Source organism: Geotrypetes seraphini, chromosome 1, assembly GCF_902459505.1.
Source record: "Geotrypetes seraphini chromosome 1, aGeoSer1.1, whole genome shotgun sequence".
Lineage (NCBI taxonomy): Eukaryota > Metazoa > Chordata > Amphibia > Gymnophiona > Dermophiidae > Geotrypetes > Geotrypetes seraphini.
In genome coordinates this window covers 382,127,491-382,146,388 of record NC_047084.1, presented here as the reverse complement: position 1 = coordinate 382,146,388, position 18,898 = coordinate 382,127,491, and the positions used below count along the sequence as shown (strand labels likewise).

Here is an 18,898-nt window from a genome sequence, read left to right as displayed (position 1 = left end):
ATGTAGCTCAGAAGGTCAGTTCTTGCAAACAACTTCTGTAATCATTGGTTCTGAATATTGTAGAAATGCATACATTTTTTAGCAGTACTTTTAATATGCGTTAGATTTCTTTCCCGTCAATATATGTGTTACTGCTAATTTGCTGTGTGATATCTTGTGATATGTCTTAGAACTGCCTATGCAACTTCTTTCAAGTGTACGAATATTAGGTTAGTGTGTCATATGTATGGTGCATCTTGTTCATCAACCAACTCCCCTTAACACTTAGGGCTCCTTTTATCAAGCTGCGCTAGCGGTTTAACGTGCGTAATAGCGCGCGTCAAACTGCCGGCTGTGCTAGCCGCTACTATCTCCTTTTTAGCAGGCGGTAGTTTTTAGCCAGCGCGGGGGTTCGCGCGATGAAAAGTCGCGCGCGTTAACCCCGCTAGTGTGGCTTGATAAAAGGATTCTTACTCTCCTGCTTCTTTCTCGATTTTCTCTTTCTCTTCCTGTAGTTTAAGATGATATTGGAGCTGTACCACTGCTGTCGCTTACTAAATTTTAGCTACCAACATGCAAGTCCCAACATAAGAAGCTGAACTCTGCACATCTTATTTCAGGACACTGATTTATAAGGAACAGTTTATCAATTAAACACAGGCAGACACTTCTGATTCATAAAGCTTTGTCTAATTACCGTACATCAAAATTATTAAGCCTTCTAACCAAATTCCAAGTGAAAGGCATGATCAATATAATAAAACCTTGACTCGTCCCTTCCTTTTTGTGATGCACGGCAGGACAAGTAAACATGGTAAATACTGTTTGGGTTTTTTGTTTGTTTGTTTTTACTATAATAGAGGTGGTTCTTTGGTTTCTATTTTGTCTTTACTGAACAAAACCTTTCCCTAGCAACAGCAGCAGATGAATCCAGAGACCAATGGGATAGCTCACATCTACCAGCAGGCGGAGATAGAGAAACTGATTAACAGGTGGTCCTATTGGCTGGCACTCCTCCTGTTTATCTAGTATTCTCTATCTCCCAGCAGGAAAATGTCGCTATTCAACTAGCTCCTGAATTCTGGCTGTGGCTGGAACTTTATTTTCTCTGTTGAGGTTTCTCTTCAGTGAGACTGCCTTTCTGTTTCTCCTGTTGAGGTTTCTCTTCAGTGAGACAGGGGTGTCCGGCTGAACAGTGCCGGCTTTAGAGGTTACACTTGGGCCCCCCCTTGTCCCTGCCTCACCCTCCCTCCATTGCTAGAGGGTCTGACTGGGTCTCAATTTTTTTCTTCTTTCCCTTCTCTGTAAAAAAAAAAAAAACAAAAAAAAACAACTGAGACCACATTTGTTACATTCTGCCATGCTTTTGCTGCAAACTGGCTTCAACTGGCCCTAACAACTAGCTTGTGAGTATGTCTGGCTTTTACGGTTGTTTGAACTTCAGGTTCTGTTTGGGAGTCTTAGTATTGTGGGTTCGGTCATCATACATTTAAGGTATGGATATTTTATTGAGGCTAAGTTTTCTGATTAGAAATCCGTGGAGGGAGCCGGGACTTCCTGCCCTTTGCATGCACGCGCCTTGTTGGTTACAGCGCAGCAGTAGCGATGCGATTTCATGCTCGTACTTGTTCTCATTGTTGGGTTTCAGTGCAGCAGTACCGTATTTTCGTGGATATAACGCGCGCGTTATACGTGATTTTACGTACCGCGCATACCCCTCGCGCGTTATATGCCTGAGCGCGGTATACAAAAGTTTTTAAACATAGTTCCCACCCCGCCCGACGCCCGATTCACCCCCCCAGCAGGACCGCTCGCACCCCCACCCCGAACGACCGCTCGCACGCGCTCCCACCCGCATCCACGATCGGAGCAAGAGGGAGCCCAAGCCCTCTTGCCCGGCCGACTCCCCGACGTCCGATACATCCCCCCCCCGGCAGGACCACTCGCACCCTCACCCCGAAGGACCGCCGACTCCCCAACAATATCGGGCCAGGAGGGAGCCCAAACCCTCCTGGCCACGGCGACCCCCTAACCCCACCCCGCACTACATTACGGGCAGGAGGGATCCCAGGCCCTCCTGCCCTCGACGCAAACCCCCCTCCCTCCAACGACCGCCCCCCCCCCAAGAACCTCCGCCCGTCCCCCAGCCGACCCGCGACCCCCCTGGCCGACCCCCACGACACCCCCACCCGCCTTCCCCGTACCTTTGTGTAGTTGGGCCAGAAGGGAGCCCAAACCCTCCTGGCCACGGCGACCCCCTAACCCCACCCCGCACTACATTACGGGCAGGAGGGATCCCAGGCCCTCCTGCCCTCGACGCAAACCCCCCTCCCCCCCAGCCGACCCGCGACCCCCCTGGCCGACCCCCACGACCCCCCCACCCCCCTTCCCCGTACCTTTGGAAGTTGGCCGGACAGACGGGAGCCAAACCCGCCTGTCCGGCAGGCAGCCAACGAAGGAATGAGGCCGGATTGGCCCATCCGTCCTAAAGCTCCGCCTACTGGTGGGGCCTAAGGCGCGTGGGCCAATCAGAATAGGCCCTGGAGCCTTAGGTCCCACCTGGGGGCGCGGCCTGAGGCACATGGGCCAAACCCGACCATGTGTCTCAGGCCCCGCCCCCAGGTGGGACCTAAGGCTCCAGGGCCTATTCTGATTGGCCCACGCGCCTTAAGCCCCACCAGTAGGCGGAGCTTTAGGACGGATGGGCCAATCCGGCCTCATTCCTTCGTTGGCTGCCTGCCGGACAGGCGGGTTTGGCTCCCGTCTGTCCGGCCAACTTCCAAAGGTACGGGGAAGGGGGGTGGGGGGGTCGTGGGGGTCGGCCAGGGGGGTCGCGGGTCGGCTGGGGGGGAGGGGGGTTTGCGTCGAGGGCAGGAGGGCCTGGGATCCCTCCTGCCCGTAATGTAGTGCGGGGTGGGGTTAGGGGGTCGCCGTGGCCAGGAGGGTTTGGGCTCCCTTCTGGCCCAACTACACAAAGGTACGGGGAAGGCGGGTGGGGGTGTCGTGGGGGTCGGCCAGGGGGGTCGCGGGTCGGCTGGGGGACGGGCGGAGGTTCTTGGGGGGGGGGCGGTCGTTGGGGGGAGGGGGTTTGCGTCGAGGGCAGGAGGGCCTGGGATCCCTCCTGCCCGTAATGTAGTGCGGGGTGGGGTTAGGGGGTCGCCGTGGCCAGGAGGGTTTGGGCTCCCTCCTGGCCCGATATTGTTGGGGAGTCGGCGGTCCTTCGGGGTGAGGGTGCGAGTGGTCCTGCCGGGGGGGGGGATGTATCGGACGTCGGGGGGGGCATCAGGCTTTCAGGATGGGGACAGACCTTCAAGGGGGGACAGGACTTCAAGGGAGGACAGTGCACGGAAGTCAGGGGGGTGAACGGAGAGTCGGGACAGCGCACGGAAAGTCAGGGCGGGCGAAAGGAGAGTCGGGCAGCATGCGCGTTATATGCCTGAGCGCGGTATAGAAAAGTTTTTGTACATATCATCGTGATTTCTGCGCGCTATACCCCTGTGCGCGTTTTACAATGGTGCGCGTTATATCCGCAAAAATACGGTAGTCCTGTTTATTCTGAGGCTCTCTTTCATCAGTGTTTGTCACGGCCATGTGCAGCTGATTGTGCAGGTGCCGGTTTATAGCAGCGCGCATGAGATGGGATATGTTTTTTCTGGCGCTGTGGGCCGTTCTGGTTATTCCCCGAGTCTGATTTTCTTTCTATGCAAGCCGCGGCAGGGTAAATTTTGCGGGGCTCGAATCCGACTATGTTTCTAGGAGCGTTGATGCAGCGGCCACGTGTCAGCGAGAATCAGGCGTGCGCATGGGTCTCCGGCGATGGCGGGAGAGCTGCAGCGTTCCGGTAGTTTGTTTCCAGCTGACTTTGGTCAGGGTATGCCGGGGCTTCTCTCCTTTCCGGTTCAGACAAGTTGTATGTGTTTCACCAGCTTTGGGACAAGCTTGGGCAGCTTTATATGTCTATGTCTGTGTTCCTGCTGTACTCCCTTGAAGGAAGCTGCTTGTTTAATCGGACTCTGGGGTTAGCACTCAAGGGGTTTACCAGAGAGGCTCTGATCTGTGCTAGGTCACCCAGTCTCGGTTTGTCTCCAGACTGGGGCGACATACGGCAACTCACGGCACAGTGAGATCAGCAGTAAGATAGTGCCCTGTATTTCACACAGGTATCTCATTGTCTCTCTTGGGGTCCCTGCAGATTGAGCCTTTGTCTATTGGTAACTGTCCTTATTTGGGCCTCTGTGCTGAGCTGCATGTGTCTAGTAGTGGCACAGGATATTTATGCCTAAAGGTAGTACAAGCAGTTTCCAAGTTCGGGCTGTCTTTATGGGCATAATGACACTGCGCATATTCCTGCGGCCAGGACTCTCTTTCTCTATTTCTGAGGGGGCCTGGACTTCAGATTTCCATGCTTATCACGCTGGTTTCTCCTGTTACCATTTTCTCATGGCACATGCTAGACGGGCCCCCTGACCAGACAGAAAGGGCTGTACAGCTCCTTTTAACCAAGAGCCAGTTACCTATTCTATCAAACCCGCAGAGGATCACGCACTTATGTGGCTGTTAGCCTCATCCCTGAAGCTCTCATTAACGATGTGAGCTTTGTCTGATACCTGTAAGGATGCTGTTGTTTTCCACGGGGCGATAGATGCAGCATCTTGATTGAGTCTACTACGTATTCACTTTAAAGGACATACGTATTTCGCTCATGTTGCATGGGGTTAGTACTGTTTTCATGGTTCCAGTATATTCCTCTTTACATTGTGAAACTTGATTTTTCCTAGGAGAATCTTCTTGCAGATCCTACAGTCTCATTCTGCCATTCCCTGACCTTCTGCACTTCATTCTGAGGGGATCTTGACTTCTTTCAATGACTCTTCAGGCTTTCTCATGAGGGAGAAGACACTATAATGTCAGGTCAGAGGGCTGTGAAGATTTTTCAGGATGCTTGCATCTTTGCATTCTCCTCAGGTTTTCCAGTTCGTTCTTGGAGTCTCTATGTTTTGTGTTTCCCTTTTCAGTGTTACTGGTCCTCAGGACAGTTCTTGTAGTTCTTCGGGAACTAAGGGACGTTGTTCCACTTACTGCATGGTGCCCGAGACGGGGGCATTGGACAGGCTGGATCCTATTCTGCTGAATTAGTTTCTCGGGGTTACACATTTCTGCAGACAACCTGGGAGTATATTTACATTTTCTCTATGGACTCCGAATCGGCACTTGGTTTGCCTGCCTCTCTTGGAGCAGCGCTTTCGGTTTTGGCACATGCCATTTCATCTACCCAAGGCTTCACGAATGTTTTAGGTGATGTGGGCAGTGGTACCGTTTTGGCGCTACCAGGCAATTCATCTAATTTCTTCTTGACTGCCTGCTTGATTCGGATGACTTCCAGTCGGGCCATTTGACTGACACGAAAAGGGTGGTATCTTTTCCTCAGTTCTTTACACGTGCATCTTCGAATTTGCACAGCGCTCTTTTCTCCTGTACTATTTATAGGTATATCGGGGTAATGTTTTTATTCATATAAGAGAGACATGTGTTTCTTTCCGGAGACTGGGGTGTGGGGTCTCGGTCTCAGATTGGTATTCTTCTTCGCTTACCATGACCAAGAGTATGGGATTCTGTACAGTTTCTGGGATCCATATTGCTGACTCCACTGGGAACTTCGGCTTGCTTTCCCCTTCTTACGCTACAGCAGTCGCTTTTGTTCCGGTGGTTCCCGGTATCTCAGGGCTCCAATTATTTGGTATGCTCCTCCTGCATCGCTCTGTATGATTTGGTGGCTCAGCGCGATTTCTCTTTTCAAGGCATGCCTCGGTCTTTGCTGGACTAGCTCATGACCACCTACCATCCCGGGCTGTCGGGTTGGGGGGCTCAGTGGCTTCCATCCTCAGCGCCAGGATTCTGGTCTTCAGAGGCGACTCAGTACTTGTTCATTCTTCTACTCTTGAGCAGGGTCAGGCTACCTTTCTGGAGCTTCAGATCATTCTTCCGGATTGCCGCTGAGGGTCCTTTTGGTCAGTATTAGGATGGGGGTATTTCTCTACAGCTTGGGAAGTAGGTGTTGTAGTCAGTTGGCAGGTGAAGTTGGTCTGCTTCAATGGGTGGACTCTCATCTTCGTCTTCTGTTGGCAGATCCTTTTATGGATCTCTCGGCGGAATATGAGCATGGCCCATTTCTTGTATGTTACAGTGTACAGCGCTGCGTACGCTCTGGAAAGTGTGCATGTTAGTAATAGTGTAATCTTCTGCATCCTGGATATTGAGATTTGTGGCTCAGGCGTTCTAGCTCCTTTTATGAACGTGAGATCTCCTTGACCTAGACCTCATGGTCTTGTCTCTCAATTCTAAGCTTCCTAGCTTCTTCGGCGGGCCCAGGGAGTGGGAGTTAGAGGGGGAGCTGCATGGCTCCTTTCTCGCCTCTGCCTTCTCTTTTTCAGTGTTTTCCGCTGGCTGATGATGGCTTGGATTTGCCATCTCGAGCTCGCTTTCCTGGCATAGTATTTGTAGAATCTCTGGATTGGCGGCACCATCCTTACTATGCGGATTTGATGAGTCTTTCAACAGCCGGACTAAGAAGTTTCTGGGTATCTCCGGCTTTGCTCGCCTAGGGTCCGATCAACATGGATATTTGTACTACTTTAGTATTACGACCTAGTTTTTTGAAAAATCTTGGCTGACGTGTAAGGGTTATGCGAAGCAGGTTGTTTCTTCTCTTATCCAGGTGCTACAGACGTCTTCTCCTGTGGCTTCTGCTTCCTTTTGGAGGTTTTTCCTTTCTTGGGTGCTTCTTAACGTTTGAACCACTCCAGAGTTCCTTTTTGGCACAAGTGTATTGCCGAGGGCTTAGCATTTTATTCCCTTCAGCTTCTGGTGCCATTCTTGGCTTGTTACAAGGGCTAGATATATTGCTCTTTGCTTACTTCTCAGCTTCATGTAGTTCAGTTCCTAAACAGAGTGCGGTATATTCATGCGCCTCTTAGAAAGCCCGGTTTGGAGTACAATCTTCACGTACTTCTTCTAAGTTTACCGAAGGCTTCATTTCATCCTTGTCTTTTGGGACTCTAAAGGGCTGTGCCGTTGAACATGGGGTTTCTTGTGGCCATGGCTTCAGCTCTATGTTGCAGGCCTTGTGCAATGGGGATTCCTATTTCTGATTTCCGAAATATGGGATATCAGTTCGGATGGTACCACTATTTCTTTCTAGGGGGGTGTCATCCTTTCTTTTATGTCATGCTCGCTTTTCCTTCCTTCTTCCTGGGAGGAGAAATTGGGAGCAGTGCTTTTATTCACTGCATTTTTTGATACGTACGTAGCGTTCTCCGCGAGCTCGGTTTCTAATGACTTTTAGTTGTTTATATCTCCTTTTTGTATTCTTCAAGGGACGCCTCAAATGTATGGCGGCGTCCGAAGCCTCCATCGCTCAATGGGTCCAGGAGGACATTATTTATGCTTGCTTGCTGACAGAGAAGCGGTTGGCGAAAGAACTTCATGACCATTCCGCCGGAGCGATGGCTACTTCTTGGGCTCGGCCCAGAGGTTTTTTTCCTTGGAGGAGATTTGTCTCGCGGCTAATTGGTCTTCCGAGAGTGCTTTCTCTCCACATTTCTGCTTGGATGTGGGGGCGCATGCGGTAGGGGCGTTTTGTGCTTCAGTTGTTGCAGAGGCGGCGTTTGCTTCCCACTCAGATTGAGGATTGCTTTGCTACATCCCATTGGTCTCTGGATTCATCTGCTGCTGTTGCTAGGGAAGGAAAAATTATGTTCTTACCTGTTAATTTTCTTTCCCTTAGACGCAGCAGATGAATCCAGAGCCCCACCCTTTCTGGATATTGTTTCTCGGTTTTTTCTTTTGCAACTTTCGCAGTTTGTTATTATGGCAGGTTGTTTTCTGTATTATTGCATTTTGAGATTTGTTATGGGAAAGAAGTTTTTTACATGCTATGCCTATTGATGGTTACGGATGCTTGGGCAAGGAGCTATACTAGATAAACAGGAGGAGTGCTAGCCAATAGGACCACCTGTTAATCAGTTTCTCTATCTCTGCCTGCTGGTAGATGTGAGCTATCCCATTGGTCTCTGGATTCATCTGCTGCGTCTAAGGGAAAGAAAATTAACAGGTAAGAACATAATTTTTCCTTAAGTTACAAGAATGAAAAGTATACAGTACGCATTTTATTTGGAAGGTCGTGCTCTTACACACATTTCAGAAAGTTATTAAAATCATTCTTATTCACAAAATTTTGGGAGAACTAAAATGACTGATTATTCTGTAGTTCACTGGAAATGTCCAGTTTTTTGTCTTTTGTGAACCGCATTGATCCGTGAGGTTTTGCGGTCTATAAATGTGATGTAATGTAATATAACGAAAAGTCAAGGAAGACTAATGTCTGTAATGAAGTTGGTCCTGGCCTTCAAAATCCTACCACCCAGATTTTGCTCCAGGCTGGAAGGCTTCAGTTTTCTTCTTAAATTCTGTTTCTAGCTGCACTATTCTAGCAGCTCCTCCTTCCAAGTCATTATAGGGCAAAGGACTGGGGCTACACAATTAAGTGGAGGAGTAGCAGCCTATTGGTTAGAACACAGGGCTTACCATGCAGGGGAGCCTGGTTCAGTTCCTCACTGCTGCTCCTTGTGATTTTGGATGCATTGCCTTCTGTTGCTTCAGGTAAAAAATTAGATTGTGAGCCCTTAACTTACCTTGAGCTACTACTGAAAAAGATGTGAGCAAAATACAAATAAATATGTATTAGGAAAGTTAAAAGTATGGGTGCAAGCTGCTAAGGTTTTAGAACGAAAAAAACCAAAGTGACCAAATTATTATAAACTATAAGAGATCACAGAAAGAGGAACACAGGCAACAATATCTCGTAAAAGAGAAGCTGGGAAAGTTAATCTGGAACATGAAGATGCAAATGGCAGAGGAAATAGCTAATACAGTAAAACAAAGTCAGAAGGGGTTTTTTGTTGTAGATATATTGGATTCAGAAGGAAGTGCAAAAGTGGCAGTGTGAAACTCAATGGGAAGAATATGTAGAGGCTGATAATGTGGGGGGGGGGGGAGACAAACCCCAAATTTCTCTGTTCAACGTTTACTGAGAGGCCTGGGAATGAAGAAGAAGGATACAAAAGTGGAAGCGAGATTGACCTCAAATAATTAGAAGACTTTATAAAGAGCTAGCTAAGCCAGAAGTAGGGTAATCACCTGGGCTGGATGCAAGAAATCTGAGGATACTGAAGGAACTTAGGGAAGTTCTGGTGGCCCTTCTGTCTTAATATTTGCAACAGTTCTTTAAAATCAGGAGCGGTCCCAGAGGAATTGAAATGAGCAGATGTGGTTCATCTTTGCAGAGGCGGAACTGAGGCTAGAACCAATTACAGAGTAGACCAGTTAGTCTGACTTCAGTGGTGAGAAAATTAATGGAATCACTGCTAAAACAAAGGATTTTGCAATTTCTGGAATCCAGTAGATGAGTCGATCCTGAAATGTGTTGAGTGATGTACTCCTTTCCCTATAAGGCCAAGGAATCGAGGTTGAGGCCCAGTATCTGAAGGAAAGGTGACCAGTGGCTAGATTTACTTCTGCCACTGGAAGCTTCTGAATGATTATCGTATCATGTAGTGCAAGTCACCAGTTCATCAAAGAAGGTGATAGATTTTTCCGGTACATCTAATGAAAAGACTTTTAGAAATAACAAAATAAAACCTTCAGGGTCCATGTGCGCTTTTTACACACATAATCTGCATAAAATGATTTGCAAAATTACATACACAGTCAGACCATATATCCCAATTACCTTGTTTCCTTCCCACATCTATTTTACATATCAGAATCTACTATCTTAGCTCTGTATGCCTGTTGAATTATGAAGACTTGTCACCTGATAGTATAGCTTTCTATCAGCTTTGTTGCATCCCTTAGTCTATTGATATTATATGGGATCCTCAGCGCCACCACTCAGAGCTCAAATAGATTTCATAGCTCTAAGCTTTATGTGCCAGCTCCTCATTGGTTCCCTTTATTTAATATCAGTCTCATACGCTTATATATTTGCTTTTGTGATATTTTGTAATATTTTATAAATGCGTTTTTTTTAGTAATAATCAATTATTTAAGTACTTAGCTTTGACTTGTGGTCTCTGGCTAGGGGAAACATAACACCGACATGTTTCGCTCCTTGAGCTTTATCAAGGTTTTACCCCTAGAAATAAAACAAAAGCTGTCAACTATTATTTGAACAACTGAAGACAAATGGAGACAGAACTTAGAGCAATGCTTTTCTTTTAAGCTGTCCTACCTATTTGCTTACCTATAGTTTTCACCGCCAAACCTGTGACCACTCTATCCTGCAGATATGGCGGCGGCGTTTCTACTAAGATTTTAAAGAGACCGGGACCCGCCTTGAACGTGACTGCGTCATTGCGTTACTAACGCGTCATACCGGGTTTGCCGATACTACACTATTGAGATTGGATACATTAAAGAAGAAAAGCCTAGATTTTCAGCTACCTCCTCACTTTTGAAGTTACTGCTTCATAAGAATATTACAGTAAAGAGCCCCACTCTAGTTCAGCATTTAAACCATGTGGGGTCACTGTATTTAGGGTGTGGATCCAGCGTTGTTCTTTGTAGTTCAAAACCTCCTCGATATTACCTCCCTCCCGTCCCCATTTTACCTTTTCAATTATGCGCCACTGTATTTGCTCTATAGTATGTTGGTATTGTAGAAAATGTTCTACCATTGGAGCTTGTATATTTTTTGTTTTTATGCGTGATTTATGTTCATTCAGTCTTATATGTATGGGTCTAGAAGTACGACCCACATATACAAGACTGCACGGACATACTATGATATATACAACGTGAGTTGACTGACAAGTTGTGTTAATACTTGCTGTAATAACTTTCCCTGTTTGAGGGTCTTTCCATGTGGTGCCCATGATAGTCATGGAACACCATTGGCAATGCCCACAACTTGTGTGATATCCTGTCTGATCGATTCTATAATTCCCTAATTTCTGTTGGATTAGAACTTGCCCAATAGTTTTTCCTCTCTTAAAGGCAAACATAGGAATTTCTTTGAAAATTTCATGCGTTTGCAAAACATGCCAGTATGTTCTAATATTAGCAATGAGCTCTTTTGCCGCTTCGGAATATGGCAGCACACAGATTAATCTATCAGTTTTTTCTTCTTCAGGCTCTCTTTCAGATATCAAAAGGTCTCTATTTGCGTATTTAGCTCTTGTAAACGCTTGTTTAATCGATTTTGCAGGATATCCTCTAGTTTTAAACCGGAGTTTCAACTCTTCCGCCGCTTCCATGAAATCATATATATCTGATGATACTCTTCTGAGCCTTAAAAATTGACTCACCGGTAAATTAAACTTTAGATGGTATGGATGGTGGCTGGAGAAGTGCAATAACGTGTTCTTCGCCACTGATTTTCTGAAAAGTTTTGTTTTCAGCCGAGATTCTTCTTTTATTATAAGTAAGTCAAGAAACTCTACCCTGTCTAAACTATAAGAAGGGGTAAATTGGAGATAGGGATTTCTAGTGTTGATCCAATTTAAGAAATCAACCAAGAGACTTTCGGAACCCTCCCACAAGAAAAAAATATCGTCCAGAAACCTCTTCCATAATGTAATATTTTGAAAATAATCCGAAGTGTAAATGTGAGTATCTTCAAATTGTCCCACATATAGTGTAGCCACTGATGGGGCCAACGTGGCCCCCATCGCCACTCCCTGTATCTGTTTATAAAATACCCCTTCAAACTCAAAATAATTTTCTTCTATCACCCACCGAGCTAGCTGTATCAAAAATTCAGTGGTGATACGTTGAGTTCCTTCTCTTTTCTGAAGGGTATCTTGAATGATAGCTATAGCACCATTTTGGGGGATGTTAGTGTATAGGGACACTACGTCCAGTGTCACTAAAAAGGTTCCAGAACTGACAGAAATTTCCTGAGAGAGAATCCGAAGTAGATGAGAGGAATCTTTCAAATATGAAGTTGTTTTTATTGCTTCTTTCGCTAGGAAAACGTCTATGAACTTGGATAGGGGTTCCAATAAAGACTGTCTTGTATTAACTATGGGCCTGCCTGGTGGGTCCTTTAACGACTTATGTATTTTAGGCACAAAGTATATATTAGGCGTGCGTGGGTATTTTTCCAAAAGGAATTGATATTCTTTTTTAGTCAATATTTCTTTTTCATAATGTGCAGTAACCCAATCGAAAACTGTTTTCATCAAAGGGCCTCCTGGATCTTGAGAGATTAGTTTATATGCCATAGTGTCCGATAATTGACGGGACGCTTCTTTTAAATAATTCTATCTATTGAGGATGACAGTGGCGCCACCCTTATCTGCTCTTAGAATCATGCAGTCTCGTTTTCCTTTTAATTGCATGAGAGCTTTATGTTGAGGGTACGTTAAATTATAAGAGACCTGTCTGTGAGAAAATGATTTTTCAAACTTTGAAAACCCTGCCAAAACCAAATTTCTAAACGTTTCCACAGCTGGGTCCAGCGGACCCGGAGGATTCCACTTTGATTCTTTCTTACAGATAGAGCCCTCATCTTTTGTCTCAAGACCTTCCTTATTTAGAAAAAATAATTTTAATTGAATTTTCCTTAGAAACTATGTAATAAATCAATACCCTGATTTTTTTCAGCTGAAATTGTTCTTCTTTAAATTTCTAAGGAAAATTCAATTAAAATTGCTAATCTGTTTCATGCATATTCATTGTGGATATCCTGAAAACCTGACTGGCAAGGGGTATTCCCGGACCGACTTGGGAAATACTTCTCTACCTTGTAGATGTTCTTAGTTTGTCACCTGCATTTTTGAATTCTGATAGACTTTACCTTTACTATTTCCGCTGGGAAGCTGATCCATGAATCCACCACCATTTTCATAAAGACATAGACTCCCAGTCTAAATCTCTACACCTGAAATTTCACCTAAAGTCTAAGAAAAAGTCTCTGCCTGTTTGGCTGACATTGCTGCCTGAATGTCCTGCCGTCATCTGAAACTAAACATGTCCAAGACTGAGCTGCTCCTCTTTCCTCCTAAACCCTCTGCTCTTCCTCCTCTGTTCTCCATCTCAGTAGATAATACTGTCATCATTCCTGTGCTCACAACCTTGGAGCTGTCTTCGATTCCAACCTCTCATTTTCTAGGCACATCCAACAAACTGCTAAGGCCTGTCTCTTCTATCTCTACATCACCAAAATTTGTCCCTTCCTCTCTGAGCACACTACCCGGACCCTTGTCCACACTCTCGTAACCTCACGCTTAAATTACTGCAATCTACTTCTAACTGGTCTCCCCCAGTGCCACCTCTTCTCCCTACAATCTGTGCAAAACTGCTGCACGATTCATCTTCTACCAACCTCGCTACACTCATGTCAACCCTCCCCTTAAATCACTTCACTGGCTCTCTATCCACCTTCACATACAGTTCAAGCTCCTTTTGCTGACCTACAAGTGTGTTCATTCTGCTGCCCCTCAAATATCTCTCTTCTCTCTTTATACACCTCCCAGAGAACTCCATTTCAGCTGCTCTTAGCTGTACCCTTCTCCTCCACTGCCAATTCCAGACTTCGTTCCTTTTATCTAGCTGCCCCCTATACCGGGAATAAATTACCCGAGTTTGTCCGCCAAGCTGCTTCCCTTCCCTTCTTTAAAAGCAGACTCAATCTATAACCCTATTCTCCGCTGCCCACCAACCTAGCCAGCAAATTAACCGTTCTCCTTAACTGCATCCTTGACTGTCTGTTTAGATTGTAACTCTTTTGAGCAGGGACTGTCTTCTTTATGACTTTGTACAGGGCTGCGTACGTCTGGTAGCGCTATAGAAATAATTAATGTAGTAGTAGTACCCAGGAGTCACCTAAGGAAATATCTCCTTGCACTTCATCCTATCCTCACTTGTTCCCTCACCTGCTGCTTTGGTGGGAATTGCGATTTGATACGATGCGGTGTGAGGAAGGAGCTGCCTGACATCAGGAGCCTTCATTTTATTCTTCCTTCCGTTTTACCAGTCTGTTTCAGGGTCCAGGGACTTGGTGACTTTGGCGTGTTTCTGGGTTGGTGTCTTTCTTCCCGTGTTTCCAGGTTGCAGTCTTGGTAGTTGGAGTTCTTTACCACTGACTTTGTTGTACTTGCTTCCCATTGAACTTTGGAGCTCAGTACTTATCTTTGCCATGGGTTTGGACAGCCTGAGGTCAGGGCTCACCATGGCTTAGTGGCTCTTCTCAGGCCACCAAACAAATTTTTTTTTCCACAATCACGACAGTCCTCGCATAAACTTAAAACCAGCTTACCCACTGTGTGGTCATTGAGGGCCCTATCACAGAGAATTTCTGAGGTTCTAGACTGTGTACTGACTTCCCTCATATATATCTCATTCACAGATTAGGTCTACCCCCAATAGATCCATCTTGGTAACAGAAGCAATCTTTCATATTCCAAAAAAATATATATGTATACAGGGGAGAGAGTTTTCCTCTCCTTGGTCTCCTTTCCGCTCATGCTGTCTCCTTTGGGGATCTGGCAGTTAGTTTTGTACACTGTGTTTGGAGTGAAGCCACATTATTGGGCATTTGTGGTTGCATGATGTTCATAGGCTCTGGTTGCCCCTAGCATCCTGTTTGCCCTATTGAACCACTATTGAGTAGCGGGTGCTCAGTATATGGTTTTCTATGGTACTTAAATGGGGATAGCCTTGGTGGCACTCTCTCCAATTTTAGGCAATGGGGACTACCGCCCAGAACCAACTGAAATGTGCAGGAGCACACATATATATTCTATGTATGCAGAAGCTGTAGCCTTCAAGCAGAGTGTGTGGTCTACTACTAAAAATAATAATAATTTTATTCTTGTATACCGCCAAAGCCATGGTAGTTCGAGGCGGTTTACAACAAGAAGAGCTGGACAATCAGTGAAAAGAAATTACAAAGACGTCGTTGAGTACAAATGGAGAAGGGCGGTTACAAGTAGAGTGGGAGTAAGCCAAATGATAAGCAATAGGAAAAATCTGACCGTTTAAGGAAATTGAAGTATTTTTTATTTTGTCATTTGGACTCGCCAGGAAGAATTTGGTTTTTTCTGAGTTGAGTTTGAGTTTGAATTCGGCCATCCATGATTCGATTTGCTTTAAAGTTAATGCCAGGTGATTCTTGGTCTCAGAAGTCAGGCTTGTTAGGGGAAGAATTATGGTGATGTCATCAGCATAGATATAAAATTTGACTTTTAAGCTTTGCAGTAGATTCCCCAAAGGGGCTAGGAAAATGTTGAATAGAGTGGGGGATAGGGGGGAGCCCTGCGGGACTCCGCATGGGTTTACCCAGCTGGTGGATAGATTGTTATCGCTGTAGACTCGGTACGAATGTGTAGTCAAGAAACCTCAAAACCATTTTAACACATTGCCAGAGAGACCAATTGACTCCAAACAGTCAATTAGGATGATATGATCGACTAAATCGAAGGCGATACTCAAGTCTAGCTGCAGGATTAGTGCGCTTGTGCCTTGGCTGAATAAGTTTAGGAGGGAATCTAGCAATGAAGCAGTGACTGTTTCTGTTCTGAACCCGGATCGAAAACCTGATTGGTTGTCATATAATATGTTGTGTTTGAGCCTTGGGGTTATATTGTTTTATATCAGCGGATACCTGTGGCAGACCAGCAGTACTAGTCTTTCATGTTCTAAGCTGCCTGTTCTTGCACCATTTCCTTCCCCCCCCCTTGTATCTTAGCCCTTGGTGGAGTGACTTAAGGGAATCCGCTGATTCTTCCATGGTTAGGCAACTTACACTCTACCTTTCTGCCAGGGCCTTGCCAGATACTTGTGACTGGGATTGGCTCCTGTTGGAATCAGCTTCCTGCACAGTTTCCTTTCTGCTTAAAGGCTACAGTTTCTACAGTTATTATGTTATTTGTGCCACAGGCTGTCATACACAGGATATTGTGTGCTCCTGCACATTTTGTTTGGTTCTGGGTGGTAGTCCCTCAACTGTGTTGTTTTATACTTAATCCATTGGTAGGCCTCTGGGCTTGTGTTGAATGATGTATTCTTGCCAGCATGATTCTCTCAGAGACTTTGAATTGTCCAGCCTTCCTATTCTGTTTGTTGTTTAGGCTATAGGTTCTTAGGACTGAGACCCCCTAGCCTGTCCTGTTGATTTCCAGTGAGATTCTGATCTCGGGTCTTGCTCTGCTTGTCCCTTCTCTTTGAATATTAGAGTTTACCCATCCTAGGACCAGTAAAACATTTCATCTCAAACACAGTTCAACATGCAACACCAAAGGGGGAAACTATAGACCTGTGAGTCTCACATCGGTCCCTGGGAAGATGGTTGAAGCATTGATTAAGGATAGCATAGTCCAACATCTGGATACCCATGACCTAATGAGAGCTAGTCAACATGGCTTCAGGAAGCGGAAGTCATGTTTGACGAATTTACTTCAGTTTTTCAAGACTGTGAACAAACATGTTGATACCGGAGAACCGGTGGATATAATATACTTGGATTTCCAGAAGGCGCTTGACAAAGTTCCACATGAGAGACTTCTCAGAAAACTACAAAGTCATGGAATAGAAGGGGACATACTAAGATGGATAGGAAAATGGCTGGAAGACAGAAGACAGAGGGTGAGCGTAAATGGGAAGTTCTCGGACTGGGAGAAAGTAACTAGCAGAATGCCTCAGGGTTCGGTTCTTGGGCCCATCTTATTCAATATTTTCATAAATGACCTGGAAGAAGAAATAGCCTTAAAGATGTTCTGTTAAAATATTTAGATGATAATGACAATGGGGAAGTCACTGATAGTCTCTTATGGGACGCTTTAAAAGCGGTCTAGAGGGGCCATCTTTCTAAAATGGGGTTCTAGGAAAAAGAGAGAGAAGGAACAAATTAATTTGACCTTGATAGAACAGCTCATGAATTTAGAATATCAGCATAAGTGTTCTCCCACTAAATCTATTTGGTTACAATTAAGCAAGTTCGGGCAGAATTGAATGCTTTGCAGGTGGCCCAACTAGACTGTCAAAAAACAAGGGCTAAGCAACATGTGTTTGAATATAGTAATAAGTCGGGAGTCACTTTGGCTAGATATTTAAGGGGGACAAGGAAAAGGGCCTAAAGACAATTAAAGGGCCTAAAGATGAACTGATTTATGAAGATAAGATAAGATTCAAAATGTATTTCAAATTTTTTATAAGAATTTATACACTGAATCTGAATTGGGGGGACAAAAACAAATAAAAACATATTTAGATCGGATTCAATTACCAAAGCTTACTGAGGAAGAAAATATTAAACTAGATCTCTCCATGACAATACAGGAAATTCAAAAAGCTATAAAAGCTTTATGATTGAATAGTTCTCCAGGTTTGGATGGCTTTTCTCCTTGTTTTTATACATTTTTTGGTAATTTAGTGGGCCCTTTGTTGGTTTGAGTTGGTAATGGACTGTTGGTAGGAAATTCATTACCACCAAGTATGAGGGAAGCTGGTATCTTGGTCATGTTGAAACCTGGAAAGACCCTGCATCATATTCCTCATACCATCCTATTTCCCTCTTGAATGTAGATGTAAAGCTAATAGCCAAAGTGAAAGCTGATAGACTTTCTATAGTCCTTCCCAAATTAATACATGTTGACCAATCTGGGTTTGTTATGAAGCGTCAGGTAGGGGATAATATAATGTGAGGAGCTCGGGAGTCAGATATTCCTTTTCTTCTATCAGCTGATGCAGAGAAGGCATTTGATAGGGTCCGTTGGGTTTTTTTTAATGGCAGGTGTTGCAGAAGGTGGGAGCAGGGATGGGATTATGTACCTGTATTCATAAATTATGACTCCCCAGTTGCATGAGTTAAGGTAAATGGTGGTTATTCTAGCTTGTTCAAATTTCAGAGGGGGACCAGGCAAGGTTGCAAACTCTCACCTCTTCTGTTTGCCGTTTCAATAGAACCTTTTGCTCAATGTATTCAAGATAATTCAGAGATACAGGGTTTTCAATATGGCCCTTTATATCACAAAATTGCACACTTTGCTGATGATATCTTGTTTTATGTGCAGCAACCCCAGCGGACCCTACCAGAGATGACAGAATTACAACTTTATAGTAAAGTGGCGGGGTTTAAAATCAACTATAATAAATTGGAAATTATGGGAATTACAACCTCCCCTTGTGTAGAGGAAGAACTTCGCAAAAGTTTTCCATTTAAATGAGCCTCCACCCAAATAAGATACCTTGGTGTTCAAATTACTTGAGATTTGTCATTGTTATAGTCAAGTAATTATGAAGTCTTATGGAACAATATTAGACATGATTTAAGTAAATGGAGTACTTTATGGCTATCATGATGGGGCAAGATTGCAGTGCTTAAAATGAATATATTACCCTATATGCTTTTCCTTTTTCAAGCATTGCCTCTATTGATTCCAAAAAAGACTCTTGAATTATTCCGAGAGTTATCTAGATTTGTGTGGGGTAAGGGATCCCCAAGAATGCCTAGATCATGAATGTGGCAGGGACCTGAGTGGAGGGGGGGGGGAGAGGAATACCTAATATAACTTGGTACTATTGGGCAGCTCAGATTAAACAACTATTTGATTGGAAATACTTTCCTGAAAACCAGGATTATTAATACAAGTTAGTTCTCCGAACTTTAATTTATGTCATTTAATTTGGGCATCCCATATGAAAACTTTATTACAAAGGAGATGTATTCAAAATCCATTTGTCTCCCGTTTGTCGGAGCTTTGGTATAGGACAGTGGTAGGCAAACTCATTAGTCAAAAGAGCCAAAGATGAGCAGTACAACAATTAAGATTTCTTTTGAGAGCCAAATTTCTTTTCATGAACCATGTTTTTAGGAGTCGGTTTAAACTAGCTACTAACATTAAATAAAACCAGATATAAT

General features: G+C 44.7%; 1 protein-coding gene across 1 annotated transcript in view; it reads left to right on the top strand.

The window, feature by feature from the left end:
• Positions 1-18,898, top strand: part of TNKS (tankyrase) — a 498,734-nt gene that overhangs the window by 97,224 nt on the left and 382,612 nt on the right. The gene's annotated exons all lie outside the window — the stretch shown is intronic.